Consider the following 21,028-nt stretch of genomic DNA (forward strand, 5'->3'; position numbering starts at 1 on the left):
GAAAGTTTTTTTAAGAAAACACATGCTAAACTATTCTAGTGATAATATGACAAGATTTGTCATTTGCAAACTGTAGTAATACATGATGGTTTTAACTTCAGGGGGAGCAACTTTGCTGCTACATTTCCTAATCTGTAAAAACAGATACCGACCAGGCTTTATTTATCCTCAGGGACAAACCCCCAATGTCTGGAAGTGGGGTTGATTTACACCCGGGAGTGTTTCTTGTCATATAAACACAACATATGACACAAATATAATACCGTATTATATCATGTATAGGACGCTAGCATAGATAGGACGCAGGCAAAAAAATAGTTGAAAAAACGGGTAAAAACCCTTAATATATAAGATAGGACGCAGCGAAAAAATGTCAAAATCGGAGCCGAAAAATTGAGGTTGGTAAAGTATTTATAACATATATTGAAGTAAAAAAAAATGTATATAAGGCATATTTCGATAACTGTCTTGTGTATTTCGATAATTATCGTCGTATTTCGGTAATTTAGTGTACACAACAATGATATAAGTCTTGACATTTTGAGAACATTCACGCATATTATAAGACTTATACAAATGCTGTAATAGTCCTGAAACGCCTTCTGGCTGACAGTCAACCGTTGCAATAGTTCCACATGCCTTTTGAATGACAGTCAACCGTTGCAACCGTTGCAATAGTTCCGACATGCGTTCTGAATGACAGTCAACCGTTGCAACCGTTGCAAAACTGTGTATTGTCAAAACTGATGATTGTTTTGATAAGGCTTGTCGCTGCACGGATTAAAGCATGTCAGGCATAATTAATGCGTGTCGGTAATTATCCTTGCCAGCGGAAGGCACGACGGGTAAAGTGCGAACAAACAACCATACGGTATTAACATCTCAATAGTTCGTTCTATGGATGTTTTTCTAATGACAGACAGCGGGTGTTTTTCACACCTTCGCACATTTGAAAAAGATTTGATAGTGACAATAATGCTACTTTGTGTTATGCACATTCTTTTATTATTTTTTAAAACAGTAAGATACAACAAAATGTTTTGTAAAATATCGAAACATTAAAATCATGAACAACGATTAATTGATATTTACCTCCTTTCCCGATTTTCCGTTGCCGTTATAACTCAAACCAGTTAAAGTGCTGACTCACATCGAGTTTTTGTGAGTAGCGTCCCTTTTGTAAAAAAGTAAACACTCATGTTTGTTTTCAATTTATTTCTCAATAAATCATTTTAAAGTAAACATTTCTGCGTGTGTTAACTTGCGTGATTTTACCTATGTCAGTTGTTCTCTTCGGTGACGCAGTACAGATACTTACTTTTACCGCGTTCTTCCCCGGTCCGATATTTTCGACCTGAAATGGACTTGGAAAAAAACAGATGCAATTCTAATAGCATAGAAAGAACGCAGGCCCTTTTTAAGACAAGAATTGGAGGTAAAAAAGTGCGTCCTATGCATGATATAATACGGTACAAATAAATAAGAAGTGTGACTAGAGTTATAAAAGTGAAAACCTGTAGTCTAAGAAATAAATTTGTCACTGTTTTATATAAAAGTGAAATACTTATTTTACCATGGAAGATGGAAAATTCCGTAATAAAAGAATTAAAATCCATATTGACACCACTGCGAGTTTCTCACGAAAATTAGCTTCCATGAAACAAGAAAATCTCCGAAAAGCCCAAAGAGCGGTTATAACCTCTGTTTTTAATGTTATCAAAATTCGATTTCGGGCATGCCATGATGTAAATAATTTTAATCTGCGAAACTTAAGCTATCTTGTGGAAAATGTAGCACAATTTTGAAACATAATGTGAATTTCATTGATAATGCCTCAAAACAATATCATGTCTGATCTATTTGCCATAAAGACCATGTTGTACGTCTATATACGTAATATCGTATTGTCCACCCGTGTCAATAGCATTTAATTGTAAAAACATTGTCCAAACCACAATCTCAACTATTAACCCAGCCTTTTTATACCTCAACTTTACGAGACATTTACATTAAAAGCACCAGACTTAATTAAGTTGTAGATAATCTTGGATAATCTTCTGAAGATAATACATAAATTAAAAGCAATAACAAAATCAATCACTCTATTATTTGTAACGAAACTAAGTGCAATGAACACCATGTTCAGATTCAGCCAGAAAGTCAGAATTATGCAAGATTATAAACCTAAAGCAAACATTAAAGCTTATAAAGATTGGACTTGTGAACTCGGGTAAAATAAAATTATGGTAACTGGTACTCTTGACTTTCTTTAAAATATATATTACAATACATCATAAATCTATGTTATACAATTATCATAATATATGAATTATGCCAGGAAATGATATTAAGCATTTATAATTAGCTCATCATTGATCATTTGCCTAAAATAGACGTAAGTATGGTAGCTCAAGCTGTTGGGGAAACGGTATCAAGGGCACCCGTGAAATGAATACGGGTACCCGGGTAATTATATTTCCTATTGCCTTTGTTATATAGGCCTCAAAACATTTAGCCTGAAAAAATTATAGGGTTTTAAGGTCTAAATCTTGTAAGGAAATCTTTCAACTAAATGAAAGGTTAATGTTTTCTGACAGTTTTATTAAATTTGTTAATATTGAGCTTTACTTATTTTGAAACCATACTTCATAAGCTCTAAACCATAGAAATATGAATGTAAATCCTGAAAGAAAAGTGCACCTTGTGTGGGTCTTGAACTCCAGTGTGTGTATACCATGTGATAAATTACATCATATATGCTACGTCGGAAGGCAAAAAAAAGACCGAAGGCCGGGCTCTGTAAGCGGCATAGACTGCGCTATGTTTCATTCCAAATGTTGAAGACATAGTGAAGTTATCTTTTTTTTAAAGTCTTCAAAACAAAATATTGCCTTCCGACATAACATTTATGACGCAATTTGACATGTGGTATATACACACTGGACCCACAACTGCCCAACACTGAGCACAGTGTATACTTACAGACTGAGCTTACTGGGCGGATGGTGCTTATAACCCACAAACAATACAATATAAAAGAAAAATCAGAACTAACCAGACTTGAGAATTCTCGCTATATCCTTCGCAAAAAGTCCTGGCATTTTTAACACTTTTAAAACCTAACCTTAGATCTAACATTTATCTTTAACATTCATTCAATGACAACCAAACATGTAATGGTGACTTTAAGTTCATTACTTCAACTTAAAATTGGAAGCAGCATAATTTGCATTCCTGACAAAAAATATGATAAGAAGGTGTGAAAGACTTAAAAAGACACAATCAGTAAGTCTCCAGGGCACATTATAGCCACAGGTATATGAATATTACATCAATGAAATATTATGTAATATTATGTAACATTTATAATATGGGGATCACAATTTTATACAGGTTTTTTTGTCAGTTCCCAATAAAATAGCAGCTTCTTATCTGACTGGTAAACTATGTCAACAACAATGACAATAATCTGATATTTATTTTGAAATTATTTACAAAACATTAGGAATAGTGATGCTGCCAATTGGTGGAATAAATTGTCAAAAAGGTCCTTTCGTGTACCATATCTGAGAGGTTTCTTTGCTTTCATCTACACAATAACACTCATATCGGAATGGTCACAAATAGTCAAACAGAATTGGCATAACCATTCTATAACTACTGTGTGGATAAATTACAACATTATTCACTTATTGCACACAATATTTACTGAACATTGTCCCTAACAACATGATACAAAAAATTATTGAAATTAAACGCTTCGGCTAAAATGCTCATGTAAAATCTTAATCACTCAGGCTAAGAGAGCAGTTACTATTACATTGAATGTCATTTCAGTCCATTCAAATATCTGCAATAGAGACATTTTGTGCATTAATTATTATTAAAAAAAAAGTTAAAAATACCTTAAGGGCATATTGGATCATATTTTGCAGGCTGATTGACAAGACAATTTTATGAAATTCAATGCACTTTATAATAGTATTCAATCTGCGCTGTCAACATGCATTTATTATACAATTACACAGGAAATGGTTTTAGATTACAAAAACCCCGTAATATGATGCACTTCCAACATACTGTCTTGCAGGATGATAGTGACTGGTCAATATGACTTTTCATGTTAACAGTTTGGAAATCATTGCAACCATTCTATACTAGTCAGTTAATACTTTTGCCTTTTACCTTATAGAGAAGGATTAAATGGCCTATTTCTCTTAAGGAAATATACATGATTGTAAAATTAATCAATCAAAATAATTATAATACGCAGTGATCTCCCTTGACAAGCACAAGAAAACTTTTATGCAAAGGGAAGTAATGGCTATGTGGTCATTTTGTCAATTACGACATCCTGTATTCCGTTCGTTTTTTTATCGAGCGTGCCTTGTAATATAAATGTTCACATTACGGTATACAAAATTCTCCCCCTTTTTACTATAATTCCATGAAATTTATCCCTGCTCAAATGCCCCAGATTCCTTCCAAAAAGCAAGGAATAAGTTTAACAGTAATCCTAAAATATGACTGTGCAATGATGCAAACTCTATAAATTATTCAACTTTCATGAACAATATTATCATGTTCTTATATAAACATGCAAACTTAAACAACTGATACATCAATAACTGATTTGCCCACGGGGCTGGGATATCGAACATGTCAGTAAAAAAGGATAGGTAAGTATGTAGTTTTCATAGCCAAATATTCATGTATAGACAGGTAAAAAGAATTTATTGGACCAAAATAAAACAATAAATTTATAAAACACCATTAGATGTCCTACATGTGGGTGAGTGGTGTAGGCTAAGCCTTATGTGAGAGTACCATATAAGAACCCCTTACAGTATAGTATAATGAACCTGAATAAAAATAGCGCCTTTGAATAAAAATATAATAAGTTCATTAATAGAAAGAGAGCAGGAATGGTAAAGACACAATATATGCCAGTGTGTGCTAGCTTTTTTGACTGATCAAAGGAAAGTGTTTAAGTCTATCTATCTATCTCTGTTTAATGACAACTCCTCTTCCGAGTGTTACTGACATGAACGGTCTGAGTAATGGGACTTTTCTTTAAGTTATTTGAAATTCCAGCTATTCAGGGTTATTTCCAATAATTTTTGTTATCATTTCCACCTCAAATGACAATACTGCTTCCTTAGCAAATGAGGTAACTTCCTTCTGATCGGTGAAATGTTACCACAATACTTCGTGATACTTCAAATTTCAGAAAGGCTACTTCAAATTTCAAAAAGTTTTTAATAAATACCCTGAATTCAGTCTAATATTACATATATGAATTGCTAGTTTAGGTCTACTTAATCTTAAAATGCACAAAGCCGGTAAAAAAATGCTTCATTTTCTCGTCCTTTTGAAGATAAGACAAGCGGTTTTTTTTTCAAAACATTGTTGAAGATCAGAATATCTGATACTACAATACAGGCTTTTGTAGTAATTACACCTTAGCGTGTGTCACCTAAACCAATTTTTCGATAAATAAACATATACATGACCAGGACAGGTTGTTTTTTTGCTATTGACCTATTTTTGAAGTTTAAAACTTCAAAACCTGTCTAAATAATAATATTTACATTAACGATAGTTTAAACAGATATGTATTAAGATGTACGATTAACACAGTATTTAAGGTCAATGGCCAATTATTATCTTGTTAATTTAATCTATAAATATTTTTATTTAAGGTGATGAAGACCATCAATAGAGTACATTATAATAAATGGCAAACTTTCCTAAACATCAATGGACACCATTTTGTTCAAAATCACTTCAAACCATTTTACAGCTTAACAAGAATATTTCTGGCTACTAAATGAAGAAAAAGTTTAATTATTCCAATATCAACCCTTGTTTAAATTTTTCCAATTAATCATGTATCAGTATTGATGCCATATACGTGGTAGCCAGCGTCATTGAACTCGCTACAAATTTGTACAATGTCAAAGTGAGCAGTTTGCATGACAACAACAGATACCCCACTAGTAAACAACAAGACTGTCATGGCAATACCTTGACATGTATTTTCCATAAAACAGACAAGTTTATCAAAGTTTATCCATAAGTCCATTACCTTACCCTTAACTGAACCCTAATCATCTTCACCTATGACCACAGTTTTGAAGCTGCAGTGGAAGAGGTTTTCAATCCTTGTTATCTTCACCAGCAAGTTGAGATCAAACAGCTCATAAACTAATAAACTTATGACCAAGTTCTGAAGACTAGTAGAAGAAACAATGTACAGATTTACTGCCCTTGACATTAACTGTAAAATATTAAGTTACCGCCCTTGACAATAACTGTACAAAAACTGAGTTACTGCCCTTGACAATAACTGTACAAAGACTGAGTTACTGCCCTTGACAATAACTGTACAAAGACTGAGTTACTGCCCTTCACAATAATTGTACAAATAATGAGTTACTGCCCTTGACATTAACTATACACAGATTGAGTTAGTGCCCTTGACATTGACTGTACAAAGATTGATTTTCTGCCCTTTATATTAACTGTACAAAGATTGATTTACTGTCCTTTACATTAACTGTACAAAGACTGAGTCACTGCCCTTGACATTAACTGTACAAAGATTGATTTACTGCCCTTTACATTAACTGTACACATATTGAGTTACTGCCCTTGACATTAACTGTACACATATTGATTTACTGCTCTTGACATTAACTGTACAAAGACTGAGTTACTGCCCTTTATATTAACTGTACATATATTGATTTACTGCCCTTGACATTAACTGTACAAAGACTGAGTCACTGCCCTTGACATTAACTGTACATATATTGATTTACTGCCCTTGACATTAACTGTACACATATTGATTTACTGCTCTTTACATTAACTGTACAAAGATTGATTTTCTGCCCTTTACATTAACTGTACACATATTGAGTTACTGCCCTTGACATTAACTGTACAAAGATTGATTAACTGCCCTTTACATTAACTGTACACATATTGATTTACTGCCCTTGACATTAACTGTACAAAGATTGATTTTCTGCCCTTTACATTAACTGTACACATATTGAGTTACTGCCCTTGACATTAACTGTACAAAGACTGAGTTACTGCCCTTTATATTAACTGTACAAAGATTGATTTACTGTCCTTTACATTAACTGTACAAAGATTGATTTACTGCCCTTTACATTAACTGTACACATATTGATTTACTGCCCTTTACATTAACTGTACACATATTGAGTTACTGCCCTTGACATTAACTGTACAAAGATTGATTTACTGTCCTTTACATTAACTGTACAAAGATTGATTTTCTGCCCTTTACATTAACTGTACAAAGATTGATTTACTGCCCTTGACATTAACTGTACAAAGATTGATTTACTGCCCTTGACATTAACTGTACAAAGATTGATTTTCTGCCCTTTACATTAACTGTACAAAGATTGATTTACTGCCCTTTACATTAACTGTACAAAGATTGATTTACTGCCCTTTACATTAACTGTACACATATTGAGTTACTGCCCTTGCCATTAACTGTTTATACATTGAGTCACTGCCCTTTACATTAACTACACATACACTGAGTTACTGCCCATTACATTAACTGCAAACAGACTGACTTACTGCCCTTTACATTAACTGTACACAGCTTGAGTTACTGCCCTTTACATTAACTACACATAGACTGAGTTACTGACCATTTCATTAACTGTACAGGGATTGAGTTACTGCCCTTTACATTAACTGCAAACAGACTGAGTTACTGCCCTTTACATTAACTGTACACAGCTTGAGTTACTGCCCTTTACATTAACTACAAACAGACTGAGTTACTGCCCTTTACATTAACTGTACACAGCTTGAGTAGCTGACCTTGAGATTAACTGTACACATACAGAGTTATTTCCCTTGTTCCGCTCCAAAACATTTTTTGTAATCACTAATTATTTCTGCTTTCAGAGAATGAAACTAAATATAAAACAGGTATTGATTTCGATGAAACTCAAGGTAATTCCATAGTCACATTATATAATTGCTTAGGGCAAAACATTCAGCGTTATCTCTAAACTACTTACCCATTCTACATGTAGAGGAAGCAAGTAAAACAAACCACATACCGAACACCTTTATAAAACAAACCACATACCTAGACGTATATGGACAGATGACCTGAACACCTTCCTCTCTGAAAACCGAGTTTTAGTTTTTTTATCTCGTAAGCTAGCCATCTCAGTACATTTCACATAAATTCACAATATTTCACATAAATCCTCATTATTTCACGGTATCACATAATTTCACAGTTCATGACATAAGTTGACAGGTTGCACCTAATTACCTATGTTTCATATAATTAAAAGGCCTAACTCATTCCATCAATGAGGTATACAGCGGCACATCTATTTTTATCCCCACATCACTGAAACAGTGTACCAACATGTACGCTTCATCTATATACTGTGATCACTCACACATAAAAGTTCATAATCCGATTAAAACAACCTGTTTTACGGAGTCACACTTGTTATAATGACTCGTGTTCCGCTTAATTTCTCCTTCTGTTTTATCGTCGACTATCTCACTAACACATGAATACCTTGTACGCTTTATGAATAATTCCCATTCATAATAACCCTATTGTATCAAGTTACTTTTTGTACACTCAATTGTAAAAGGAACCGCATAATTCCATTCTGACATTCACAAAGCCTTGGTAAATGCATGTAGACACCGGAATGATAATAATTATTCGTCCATATTGCCTCTTTCAGTTCATCAATACAAATATCAATACAACACATTCAAAAATTCCTAAACGTTTTTCTTATCAATCCATGTGTAAATCAAACAAAAAACTTGAATGCATGACAGCCATCATTGCTAAAGAAATTGTGTCCAAGATTTAACACATCAATCAAAGTGACACATGATAGGGTTTTTTTTCTTAAATATCTTGACATATATCTTTATATGAAACATACAAATATTACACATGTAAGAAATCATGACTGAACCCTATATTGAGAATGGCAATACACAATTGATGAATTGCACCAAATATTTTACTTTAGTGAACAGTTTTGAAATCAAGGTTGTAAATTCCACTTTTGTCTTTCCCAAATACTTTGCCATTGATCTTTTAAGGTAACAACTCCCTTTTCTTCTTTATCAACACTCATTGAAGCACTTTGATAAATCACATTGATAACTAAACATTAACTTTATAAATCACATCCTAGTGAACTTGATAATGATACTAATTGATAACTTTACTATTCACTCACTAGAAAGTTAATTTCTGAACCACAATCAAGGTATGTTAAATATTTCATTCACCCTAAGTTCAAACGCTAATTTTGGCGGCACACGTTTTGTGCTTGAATTGAATAAAAGCTTAAAAAAGAAAATGTACATCAAAATCATCACCCATTGTCCCTCAATGACAGATTAAAAAGTATTTATAGAGCTACAGTCCAGGTATCACTACTTATTTAACACTTTAATAATCATTAATTGGCCGTATTATTACAACATCTATACAATGTATCTGGTGAGTCAATGCATTATCATGGTGAACTATAGCGTGACATCAGTGGCTGTCAAGTTATACTGGCCTAGAGGGGTGAACTGACCACCACATGTTTTCCAGTGGTGATTCTGACATATGAACAGAAATAGGGTGAGACTGGGCTAGTGGTATAGGTATCTACCTGTCACACGAGATTGTAGGATAGATCCAACCTGGGGAACTTCCTCATCCCCCCCCCCCCCCACACCACAATGGACACCAGTGCTGCTTTCTACCAAGGACTCAAGACGGATTCTATTAGCCAGCAGCTTTCTTCACAATCAAACTAAATGAAATAAATATTTACTAAAAAAACTTATAATGGAAACAGCTCAGGGACCTTATTGTTAAGCTGTTAATTCCAATGATGATAGCTGTTCATGATTCATGCAGTGCAGGATGTTGAGTTGAATTGAATAAACTTTTTTTCTTTTATATATATATTTTTTTTTTCAGGGTAACTTTGGTTGCCATGGTTTGAGCAGTTTGTTTCTGGTAAATGTTAATACACTTCAGAACGCTTCTATTTGTATCACAATTAATCTTAACATGATATTCAGCTGCGTGAAGGATGACCATTTCAAAAGTACCATTTAAAGCAAAGGATGAGTAAGGGAGATAATTGGTATTGCAGGAACAGCTATCTCCCTTTATAAACTTGATATTTGTACATTGTTTCCAAATTCAACAGATACACATGATATAGGAAACTAGGAGGTGTTTTGAGGAAAACTTTTACTTGTGTTCCAAGAATGGTAGCAATCAGAATAATTTGTGTATTTGTTTGCCTGGTGGTTTTAGGGTTTATATGACCTTATTGGCCTCTATATAGATTGACCCCCACCAGATTCCCCTAGTGCTCATTCATTACATATTTGTCTAATTAATCCTAATCCATTTTGTTTGATGTATCAATACAATTCTCTTTAAAGTATATTGTGTGTTGTTTTTTTCAATTCAAAGACAATGGTAGCCATTTGGGAAAATCTAGCAAGGGAGATAATCTATAGTATAAAGAATATAAGCAATAATTGAATTGTCTCCCTTAGATAAAACTATGCTACCAGTACTTCTGCAGTATTTTTAAGTATTTACAAAAAACACATTTTTCAATGATTATGCTAACTTAACAAAGTTGAATTACAATAATCAATAAGACAATAATGCGAAACCTGAAAGAAAAAAGTCTTCCTTATACAAACAAACCGCAATTGTGCGTGTTCAAGTTCTTCCGAACCTTTTAGACAAGCTGCATTCCCATATTTCAATGCATTGTGTGCAGTTATTATTTTTCATGAAAAAAGAGATTGCGGTGTTCTGTAAATGACTGCATATCAGGTACTGGAATAAAAACTCTTCTGTTCATTTACTTATTTCAACTAGGGGTCTTAATATTTTTGAGCTTTTTTTATCAGTTTTTAATGCAATGTTTTACAATTTGCTGATTGCTGACAGACCAGATCAGCCGTGTTGAGCCACTGCGTCGCCAGTCTGGGTTGGGCCGTATATTTAAAACAATCCAAATTAAATGCTCAGTGAATTTTCTTAAAAACCTTTGAAATAGAATATCACTTGTGTTCACTTTGAGTGCTTAAATTTCACTATAAATCATGATTTTTTATATGCTTAAATATTTGTAGATTTCTATCGTGAAAAGAAAATAAACATAAATATTATCTATTCCTGTAGCATAGACAAAGAGATATAATTAATCATTATAAACTGTCATGATGAATAGAGTTTAGCACCTTCACTACAAAGGAATAACAAAAGACAAAACTTACACCCAAAATTTACATTTTCCAAATGTTTAAATTGTTAAATACAGTGAATTTTTAAAAAGAAAATTTCAGTGCTTTAATTGTTTTAACAAAATGCCATATTAAACTAATGTTGACGTTTTCTTATAACTCTTTTACAAATTATGGTGGAATTTTACAAAAAATGTGTTTCTTTTCATTTCTCCAGTAAACATTAAAGATAAATTATTCATTTTGCAATTATGAAACTTGCGCACAATCAATGATTCTACAGTATTCTTAAGTATGTACTTAATGAGTCATTTGTAATTGTTTGTTTCTAATTGTCTATGACAACTAATTTACCATGAAAACTACATAATTAAGATAGTCCAAAGTTTGATAATTAAATATCTATTTTCAATACAAGGCTTTCAATACAAGGCTTTTGATTACTAATAATTTTATGGTATTCTTAGTTACTAATAAAACATAATTATATATTGTATGGTTTCTTTTGGTTACAATTCATGGTGTTGTGCCAGAAGTTACCAAGCGACATCAAACATACATGGTTCTGGTACTTTTCTGGCATTAAACCCACAAATTAAAATACAAGGGCTTTGTAAATAGAATCATTAATTTTTTCCTTATATTTAATGAGATTCCTCCCTCCCTTTCATTAATCCTTGCACACATTGTAACTGCATGTTATCATTTAAAAGTGTATGTACTGTGCTGAAACAATGTTTTGAAGTGATTTTTTGTCTTAAATCGAGCGGTGAGTTATGTAGGCAGAGCCACATTCAGATGAAAAAGAGTATGATACATACTACTTTAATTCCTAAGAAAAGGCCAGCTTTTCAAAACTAATCTCTGTTAAACAGGCCACACTTTTGTTTCTTCATCTGTAACTAAGCTTGACTGTAAAGGGAGCTTCAAGGCAATATGAGTACTAGTCTATATTTGTGCACCTGTTTTCTAGGGAGACTCCTGGCTGAGTTGAAAGGACAGTAGAACAAAGCCTCGGTTGAGCTGGTACCAACAATCTTTTGGTGAAGAAGCAAATGCCTTTACCACTAGACCACTCTCACCCTGGTGGGTATCTAACCCAAAACCTCTTGGGAGAGAAACGATAGCTTTTACCACTAGACCACTCTCACCCTGGTGGGTATCTAACCCACAACCTCTTGGGAGAGAAACGATAGCTTTTACCACTAGACCACTTTCACCCTGGTGGGTATCTAACCCACAACCTCTTGGGAGAGAAACGATAGCTTTTACCACTAGACCACTCTCACCCTGCATGGTGGGGAGCTAAATCACAATCTCCTTGGTGAGAGACGGACACTTTTACCACTAGACCACTCTCACCCTGCATGGTGGGGAGCGAAATCACAATCTCCTCGAGGAGAAACAGACCCTTAACCATTAGACCACCCAGATTGGGTTCAACCCCACAATCTTTTGGAAGAGAGATGGACACCTTAACCACTAGACCACATTCACCACATTTTATTTTTCACTTCTTAAAATGGAACTGTCCTTCAATAGCAAAAACACAGTGAGAGGGCTCAGAGCAAGAGAGTCATAGCTTCATATTAAACAGAACCAGTTACAATTGTCTTTCATTAAGCCCTCCAATGGGGATAGAACTCAACTTTAATAACCACAAACCTTGTTTTATGATTTTTCTATTCCCACTAATACATAAAATTGGAATTTGAAACCAGATTGGCAATGAGCAAAAAAACAATGTGCTTGCTGGCTGCAATTAACGCTTAACCACAAAAATGTGTTTTGAAGAGCTGCCAGTGTGCCATACTGATTTGTTTGTGTTTTCAAAGTTACTCATGGGGTTATAACGTTAGCATTGCAGGGCAAATTTCATGGCTTATCTGTTGTTATTGTTTTTTCAATTGCAAAAAGGGGCATAACTCTACAATTGCTCTGTCAGAGGCAGAGTTACTGGACATAACAACATATTGAATATCTTGAATAGTTATGAAGTTATAACCAAGGCTGTGTTTAATGCAATAATGGGCAATGTCGACTGTCAACCACGTAAAACAGTGACTATTTGTCTTCTTTCCTTTCAACAAAAAAAAAACATAAACAAATTTGACAATGCAGCAGAAAACCCAAACATGACCCAGAAATAACACACTGTCTTTATAAAATGATTTTTTTTAAGCACACTTTGTAATTTGACTCATTAATCAATCGAAAAGCGATGACCTAAGAGTCACTTAATTACTATGTACATAATCTAGAATTTCGAGTCAAGATATCATCATGATCCTTATTATGGGTATGGGTTGTTCAAATTTGTTCAGTACCAACATCCAAGACAACAAGACCCAGCTGCCAACAAATTTGATATGTTTTCAAAGAATTGCATGGCTGATTTTAAATATAATTATATTCAAGATGGATTCCAAATGCAAAAACTTTTGAAAATTGCCCAGTTTTTCTTGTTTTTTTGTACTATAGCTTTTAAAGGGAGACAATCAAGTTTAACACTTGACAAGTGCACAAAAGAAACATATTCTTTTTAATGCTTTGACTCTAATGATCAAAACAAACAAAAAACACATGACTTGTGCACAGATAAGAAAATATTAGCCTTTATGAATGTGGTTGTCAATTAACAGCTATGTATGACCACAAATGTCCCAGTTACTTATTTAGTGCCAGAATATGTTTATAAATTTTAATGTGTAAAATCTTATAATACTGTCCCCCTTTAAATCAATACCAGTGAAAAGATTTTCATCAGATGTTAAACCAAACTGTATCATCATTTTGTCTAATTTGAATTTGCAGGCGCATGTGTTTCCAAAAACACTCTTCTTGTTTTCATTGATGGTTTATAATAGCTCAGTCAGGCACTTATTTGTGGCAGATGACTTACAAAGGCAGACTTGCATTGTGATATTTAAAGTGGCCTGACCGGAGCTGTCCAAGCATGGCTTAGGCTTAGAAAGCACTTTTTTGCAATATGGCACTGTATAGAGAATTTCTATCCGAACTCAATTCAGTAAGAAGTTTCATTACAAATTTTGACATTGAAAAATGCTGACTTTTAAATGCTCACAGTCATTTTCAGTCTGATAACTGACACTTCTCATCGCTGACACAGTAAACTGAATAAAGTGTACATTAGCACTGATAAACTTGACCAGACCATTGAATCTCAGTAAAACTTTGAAGGAACTGATGTCCTTATATAAACAGACAACCTTTGTAGAGACACCTGGGTATACAAAGGTCCTTACATCCCTGAATATGGGCGGGAAATGACAGACGGCTATTTAATTTCAAGAGTATTTTGTTAATGTAATTAAAAGAGTTGTGGATATATCTCATCTGTCTGCATCAAACATTTTATCATTGACATTTATCAAATATATTTAACAAAATTAATTCTAAATCAGCTCAGAGGGTGTAGATAGACCTTCATTGATATGTGTCCAACCAGAGGGTTCATGGGGTATGCTTGAATCTTAAACGCTCGTAAAAACAATTTTTAGCATTCTTAAAAAGCATTTTTTCTAACAATGACCTAGGAACACAGTGCCAAAGTGCATACATGGACCTACACCAGTGCTGCATTATGCCACAGTCCCTACATTGACCTACACCAGTGCTGCATTATGACACAGTCCCTACATTGACCTACACCAGTGCTGCATTATGCCACAGTCCCTACATTGACCTACACCAGTGCTGCATTATGACACAGTCCCTACATTGACCTACACCAGTGCTGCATTATGCCACAGTCCCTACATTGACCTACAACAGAGCTGCATAATGCCACAGTCCCTACATTGACTTACACCAGTGCTGCATTATGCCACAGACCCTACATTGACCTACACCAGTGCTGCATTATGCCACAGTCCCTACATTGACTTACACCAGTGCTGCATTATGCCACAGACCCTACATTGACTTACACCAGTGCTGCATTATGCCACAGTCCCTACATTTACTTACACCAGTGCTGCATTATGCCACAGACCCTACATTGACCTACACCAGTGCTGCATAATGCCACAGACCCTACATTGACTTACACCAGTGCTGCATTATGACACAGTCCCTACATTGACCTACACCAGTGCTGCATTATGCCACAGTCCCTACCTGGACCTACACCAGTGCTGCATTATGCCACAGACCCTACATTGACCTACACCAGTGCTGCATTATGCCACAGTACCTACTTTGACCTACACCAGTGCTGCATTATGCCACAGTACCTACTTTGACCTACACCAGTGCTGCATTATGCCACAGACCCTACATTGACCTACACCAGTGCTGCATAATGCCACAGACCCTACATTGACTTACACCAGTGCTGCATTATGACACAGTCCCTACATTGACCTACACCAGTGATGCATTATGCCACAGTCCCTACCTGGACCTACACCAGTGCTGCATTATGCCACAGACCCTACATTGACCTACACCAGTGCTGCATTATGCCACAGTACCTACTTTGACCTACACCAGTGCTGCATTATGCCACAGTACTTACTTTGACCTACACAATGATGCCACAGTGCCTATAATCTATAAATCACTAAATATATTTTTTCAATAAAGTACATGGGTTTTGATTTTACAATTAAATATTCAAATAAAATAGATTAAGAATTAATAGTATCAAGTTAATTTTCTTTATAAGAAAAGACAATATTTTTCTTAATGACTAACCAACTTATTCGGACTGTCTGCAGCTTAGTCATAACATTTCCACTTCCTATGAAGGGGATCAACATCACGTATGATTAAAGAAGTTAATTTTTAATCCATTTATATCTAAAATACGTAGCAATCCAAACTTTCTCAAAGAGATTAAGTTTGTTACAATTACACGTCTAATTAACCTTTCGGGACAGGTTAAACCCTGACCGGGTCAACGTATTTAATGAATATCAACATACACAATTCGTTGTATAAGACCCAACTGGAAATAGTTTCATAATTAGTCATACGCGACAGCAAGGTGTTCCCTGTGAATTATCTGTTTCAAGATTGTCATCAAACAGCGAATACAGCTTGTTTTACATAGATATTAGATATTGGAAAAAATTATAAAATTATCTTAAGTCATGAAAGTACAGGTAACTGGTTTTTCATTTGATGACAAATCAACTATATTAAGATATTCTGTTTACCTTTCCTTCGGAAGAGTTTTTTTTTGTTTCATATTGCATCATAAATAATTCATGAATTAATCATCCACGTTCACTATCAAAATTGAATAAGAGATACAAATGTTTTTCATTAACATTTTCATTAATTTCGAGAAACCCACTTGTGAAATATTGCTTTTCCTGTTTATGCACCATTCAATTGTAACCACAGCCACCCCCCCCCCCTCCCCCAGGTCAGAGAGTTATACCGGGGATAGGGGGATAGCGGGGGAAATGGGCAGTGTTTTTACCTTCCAGGTGGCCGCGCAGTGTCCAGCGAATGTGATGGTTTTGGTTTTGCGCCAAAAATAGCGAGGAATGGGCCTTACCTAGGATGTCTCCGAGGAGCGGAGGCTGGGATTATACCAGCAGTTTGTCCCCAGGGGGCCGTGATATTACAATTGACTGGTGCATTACTTGGTGAAATATGATCAAACAAACATTTTCTTTTAAATATACACCTAAAAAGAACATAAAGTGACCTATTTGTTGTCAGTTTTTAGAAAAAGCATGTCATATTGTATTTGAGCATAATATCATTTTGAAACTCTGTTTTAAATAAATTTGTATCCCATCCCTGTGTGTGCTGACAGCTTGATCTGGATTTGTGACTGTGGGCCAAAATTCAAAAACATTGAGAAATATCATATTTAGAACTATTCAAAATTTTCAAAATATATTTCCTCTTAAAGGATGAGATTGTCAAAATTTAAATATTTAAGCTGATCTCAATATTAATAAAAAAAATATATTAAAAGGTCACATAAGGTTCCGAAAATAAAAACGCGAGCCTTGTTTGGCTCTTCCAGGTTCTTAATGGGGATCTAAATATTTTTCCTTGTGCTCGGTAACTGGGCCAAAATCTCATATTGCCGTCTTTTGAGGGGCTGAAATGATTAAACCTGACTTTTGTGCAGCAAATGTGGATTTTGTGGTAAAATTTAATCCCACTGATATCTCACTCATTCAGATTTATCACACACCCTCTGGCCACATTCAATGAATGAGAATCAAGCTATGACTAAAGTGATTTTTAAAATTGAAATATTTTAATTTAAATTGCGGAAATGGCAAAACATCATGCACACAAGACGTATATCCTGGCAAAGGCATAATATATTAAATCTGACAAGAACACTGCAAGAGGATGACTTTGCTCATCTGTTTTTCTCCATCAATCAAAGCATGACTCAACTTATATAATAATCAGAGTTACAGTTCTTGCAAAACATGGGCGTATTGTGAAAATTATGTCACCAGTGATTTCCCAAGCTAAAGGCCAACATAATTTTATTTAGAAACACAACAAAGCCAAAGGTATGACAATGTCTTGGACTTCACAGTTTGCTTCCAAAATCAGTTTAGCTTAAATCAGGACCATTTCAATTTCTGCTGTTTTTTTAAGTCAGGATGTTGAATGAACACACACCTGCCATGGGACTAGCTCCCACTGTCAAGCCATGCACAAGCCTTGATGACTTTAAAAAGCTGTGAAGAGATTACATTTTCAATGACGATGTATTTTTAAGGGCTGTTCACTTTCTATTTCCTCTCTTTGTGTGGCCAATCTTCAGCAATCAAGTGGTTTAAAAATTGGCCTTGCAATTCCTGTAAACAGGAAGTCACCATGGAATCAAATTTCATGCAATCCTTAAGTGTTTCCTGTGGCATTTGAAAGCTGCAGACCGTTTATGTCTACTGTCATAACCATTGTTGTGATTTCCAAGTGGATAAGCGTGCCGTTCTGAATTGCATTGCTTGCTATCAAACCTTTTTATTTGTTTCGATCTGAACATTAAGGTGCGTGTAAACCGTTGATCACAAAAAAATGTACTTTTGCAGTATAAACTTGGCATAAATAAACACTCCAATGCAGGATTCAATATTTTATCATACTTGAAATTCATTATTTCAAATAAAGAATAGCTGGCCTTATCATCCTGGTACAATCAGAGAACTGAAGAAGCACAGAAATTCATTTTGAAGTATGGTAATTTGTCCATGATCTATCCGGGTTATCGTTGCCCATATTCGACTTTATAACATCTTTATCAGAAGATCCATAGTTAAATTTGATAAATCTGTGAAAACATGTGTTACCACAATGTTGTCAAGAGATGTTCAGTGTAAATGTTTAACCCAGGTGTGCTTAATTAAAGTTAGGCCAGGCAACGAAACGTTTTAAAATTGTTCTTTATCTAAACACATTCCAATTCCTTTGCTTAAGAGCATTATCAAACGCGTAATTTTTGTAATTTTATAAATGCCTGCAAGTTTCTGACGATTATGTTAAAATTTATCCATTTATTGTCTGGTCTAGAACTGTTAAGATGGATTGTCCACTCTTGTTTTTAACTTATCTGATCAACTCCGGCTGTAATAGTTAACGGTATTATGTTACAGCATGTATCCAATTGCCATTACTCAGAAGGGATAAAAAAAGTTAAATAAACAAAGTTTTCATAAATGAATAAACTATTTTATTATGGTTGTGAAATTTGGTAAACAGCACCATCAACAAATATAACAAAGGGAGATCATTATAGTCAATTATACAGATATTACCTCCCTTGAATAAATAATATCAAAATCAGACAAAAACAAGTAGGAGAAAAACTTAAAATATTCTTTAATATTGAAATGGCAATTTTTTTTTTTTACTTTTCCTTAAATACAAACTTAAAAGGAAAAAAAAATCAATAACTCAATTACAAAATTCCTACAAATGGCAAATAATAATTATGATTTTTTTTTTAATATTTAAAGCTTTCAACTAAGATAATTCTGTCATCAGTATAAAATATTAACATAAACATGATGAAGGCAGATACAAGGAAAGAACTATCACAAATAAATATACAGGCAAAATCTTTCAAGTTCATTTTAGACTTGAAATAAGGTCACAGACAATCTCATCAATGCATTTAGGGAATAATTATGCATAAACATACACAAGATTGATAAAACAACCATGTAGTCGATATTAAATACGCTAAAAGATGTAAGGTCACTTTGGCTATTTTTGGCTTTCAAAATATCAAGATATTGTTCATAAGCATAAAGGCTCATGGTACTATACATTGTTTAATCAATGAACAACAATATTTGCTTAAATAGATGACACAATATCGATGTGTATATTCTCGTCAGTCTCTTTAATGGCACAGTGAGATCTAGATCTTAACGTATCATACACGCCGCATGCAGAGTCAGTAGTTTTCACCATCATATCCCCCGAGTTTAACATGTTTCTGAGTGAGCGCAGATCTAGCGAATTGCGTTTATTTGAATTGAGTGTGCCTTGGTTGCCGTAAGCAACGTCACTGCATGTATCATTTTCGCACATGTGTTCTATCCTCCCCTTCCAGATTTCATTATCACAGATGTCGAATATCGTCTTTCCACAGTTAGGATTGTTTTCTTTACTGCTCCTAGTCCGACAAGGTTGTCGAGATTTTGAGCCAACAAAGTTTTTCTCACTATTTGACATGAAGTCCAATTTAATATCATCCGTAACTGAAGCATTCAAATAACTAGGTCTCAAACTTTCTTCCTCTGTCTCGGGCAGAGGAGGACAATGAACCAACACATTATGCATACACGACTGTCCCAAGCCACTGTTAGAGGATCGACTACTAGCACTAGAGAACCCGGAGCTTGTTGTTATCTGAGAATTGGCCATTGAACACACATCGTCATTATCACTACACATATGGCAATCAGTCTGACCGTACAAGATCCGTAACTCCTCATCCTCCACTATAGAAGTCATTGAGTTTGATGAGAACAGTGATGAAGCCTCTGTGGACGAGGTAGAAATACGCTTGAGATTTAACCCTTCTTCCTCTGGTATTGAGGATTCTTCGAATGATCGTTTAGCGTCCTTGAGGCTACACATACTTTCCCGTTTGGCATTTGCTCCTGGAAGGAAGCTGGTGACAGAGTTTTTCTTTGTACGGAACCCTGGAGGAAGTGACCCCCTTGTACTGTTTCTGCGGAATGGGATACTCCCCACGCTGTTGGCAGAATCCACCTGGTCTTCCTCAGTTTTATTCATGAACTGATTCAAACCGCTATCCAGTTTAAGATAATGACTATGTCTGCGTACCAACTTCTTTGTTGGTTTCTCCTCAAGATAATTAGTTGGCTCGTGTCTTGTGTTCACTTCATCTGAACAATGGCTGGGCTTGCTTTGTCCATAAATATTCTCTGCGCGCACTCGGAACATGTAAACAGTTTCTGGCACAAGATTTTTTACACGATATGTTGTACCCTGGCAGGTGCTTGTTATGATTCTCCACTTCCTGTCCTTCAGGTTACAACACTCGACCTGATAGGCCAGAATTCTCCCAGAAACCAATGGTGATAACCATGACAATGTGATGGCATTATGGGTAATGTCTGTGACCTTGGGGATTCCCTCTGGAATACCGGGCTTTCCTGAAAAAATAAGGAAAAGAAAAATGAGCAAATGAAAAATTGTGGAAAAACTGCATTGAATA

At 34.8% G+C, this 21,028-nt stretch overlaps 1 protein-coding gene across 2 annotated transcripts in view; it reads right to left on the minus strand.

The window, feature by feature from the left end:
* LOC128240368 (titin-like) overlaps positions 1-21,028 on the minus strand; it is a 332,344-nt gene that overhangs the window by 32,657 nt on the left and 278,659 nt on the right. The gene's annotated exons all lie outside the window — the stretch shown is intronic.

Source organism: Mya arenaria, chromosome 7 (genome assembly GCF_026914265.1).
Source record: "Mya arenaria isolate MELC-2E11 chromosome 7, ASM2691426v1".
NCBI classification, from domain to species: Eukaryota; Metazoa; Mollusca; class Bivalvia; order Myida; family Myidae; genus Mya; species Mya arenaria.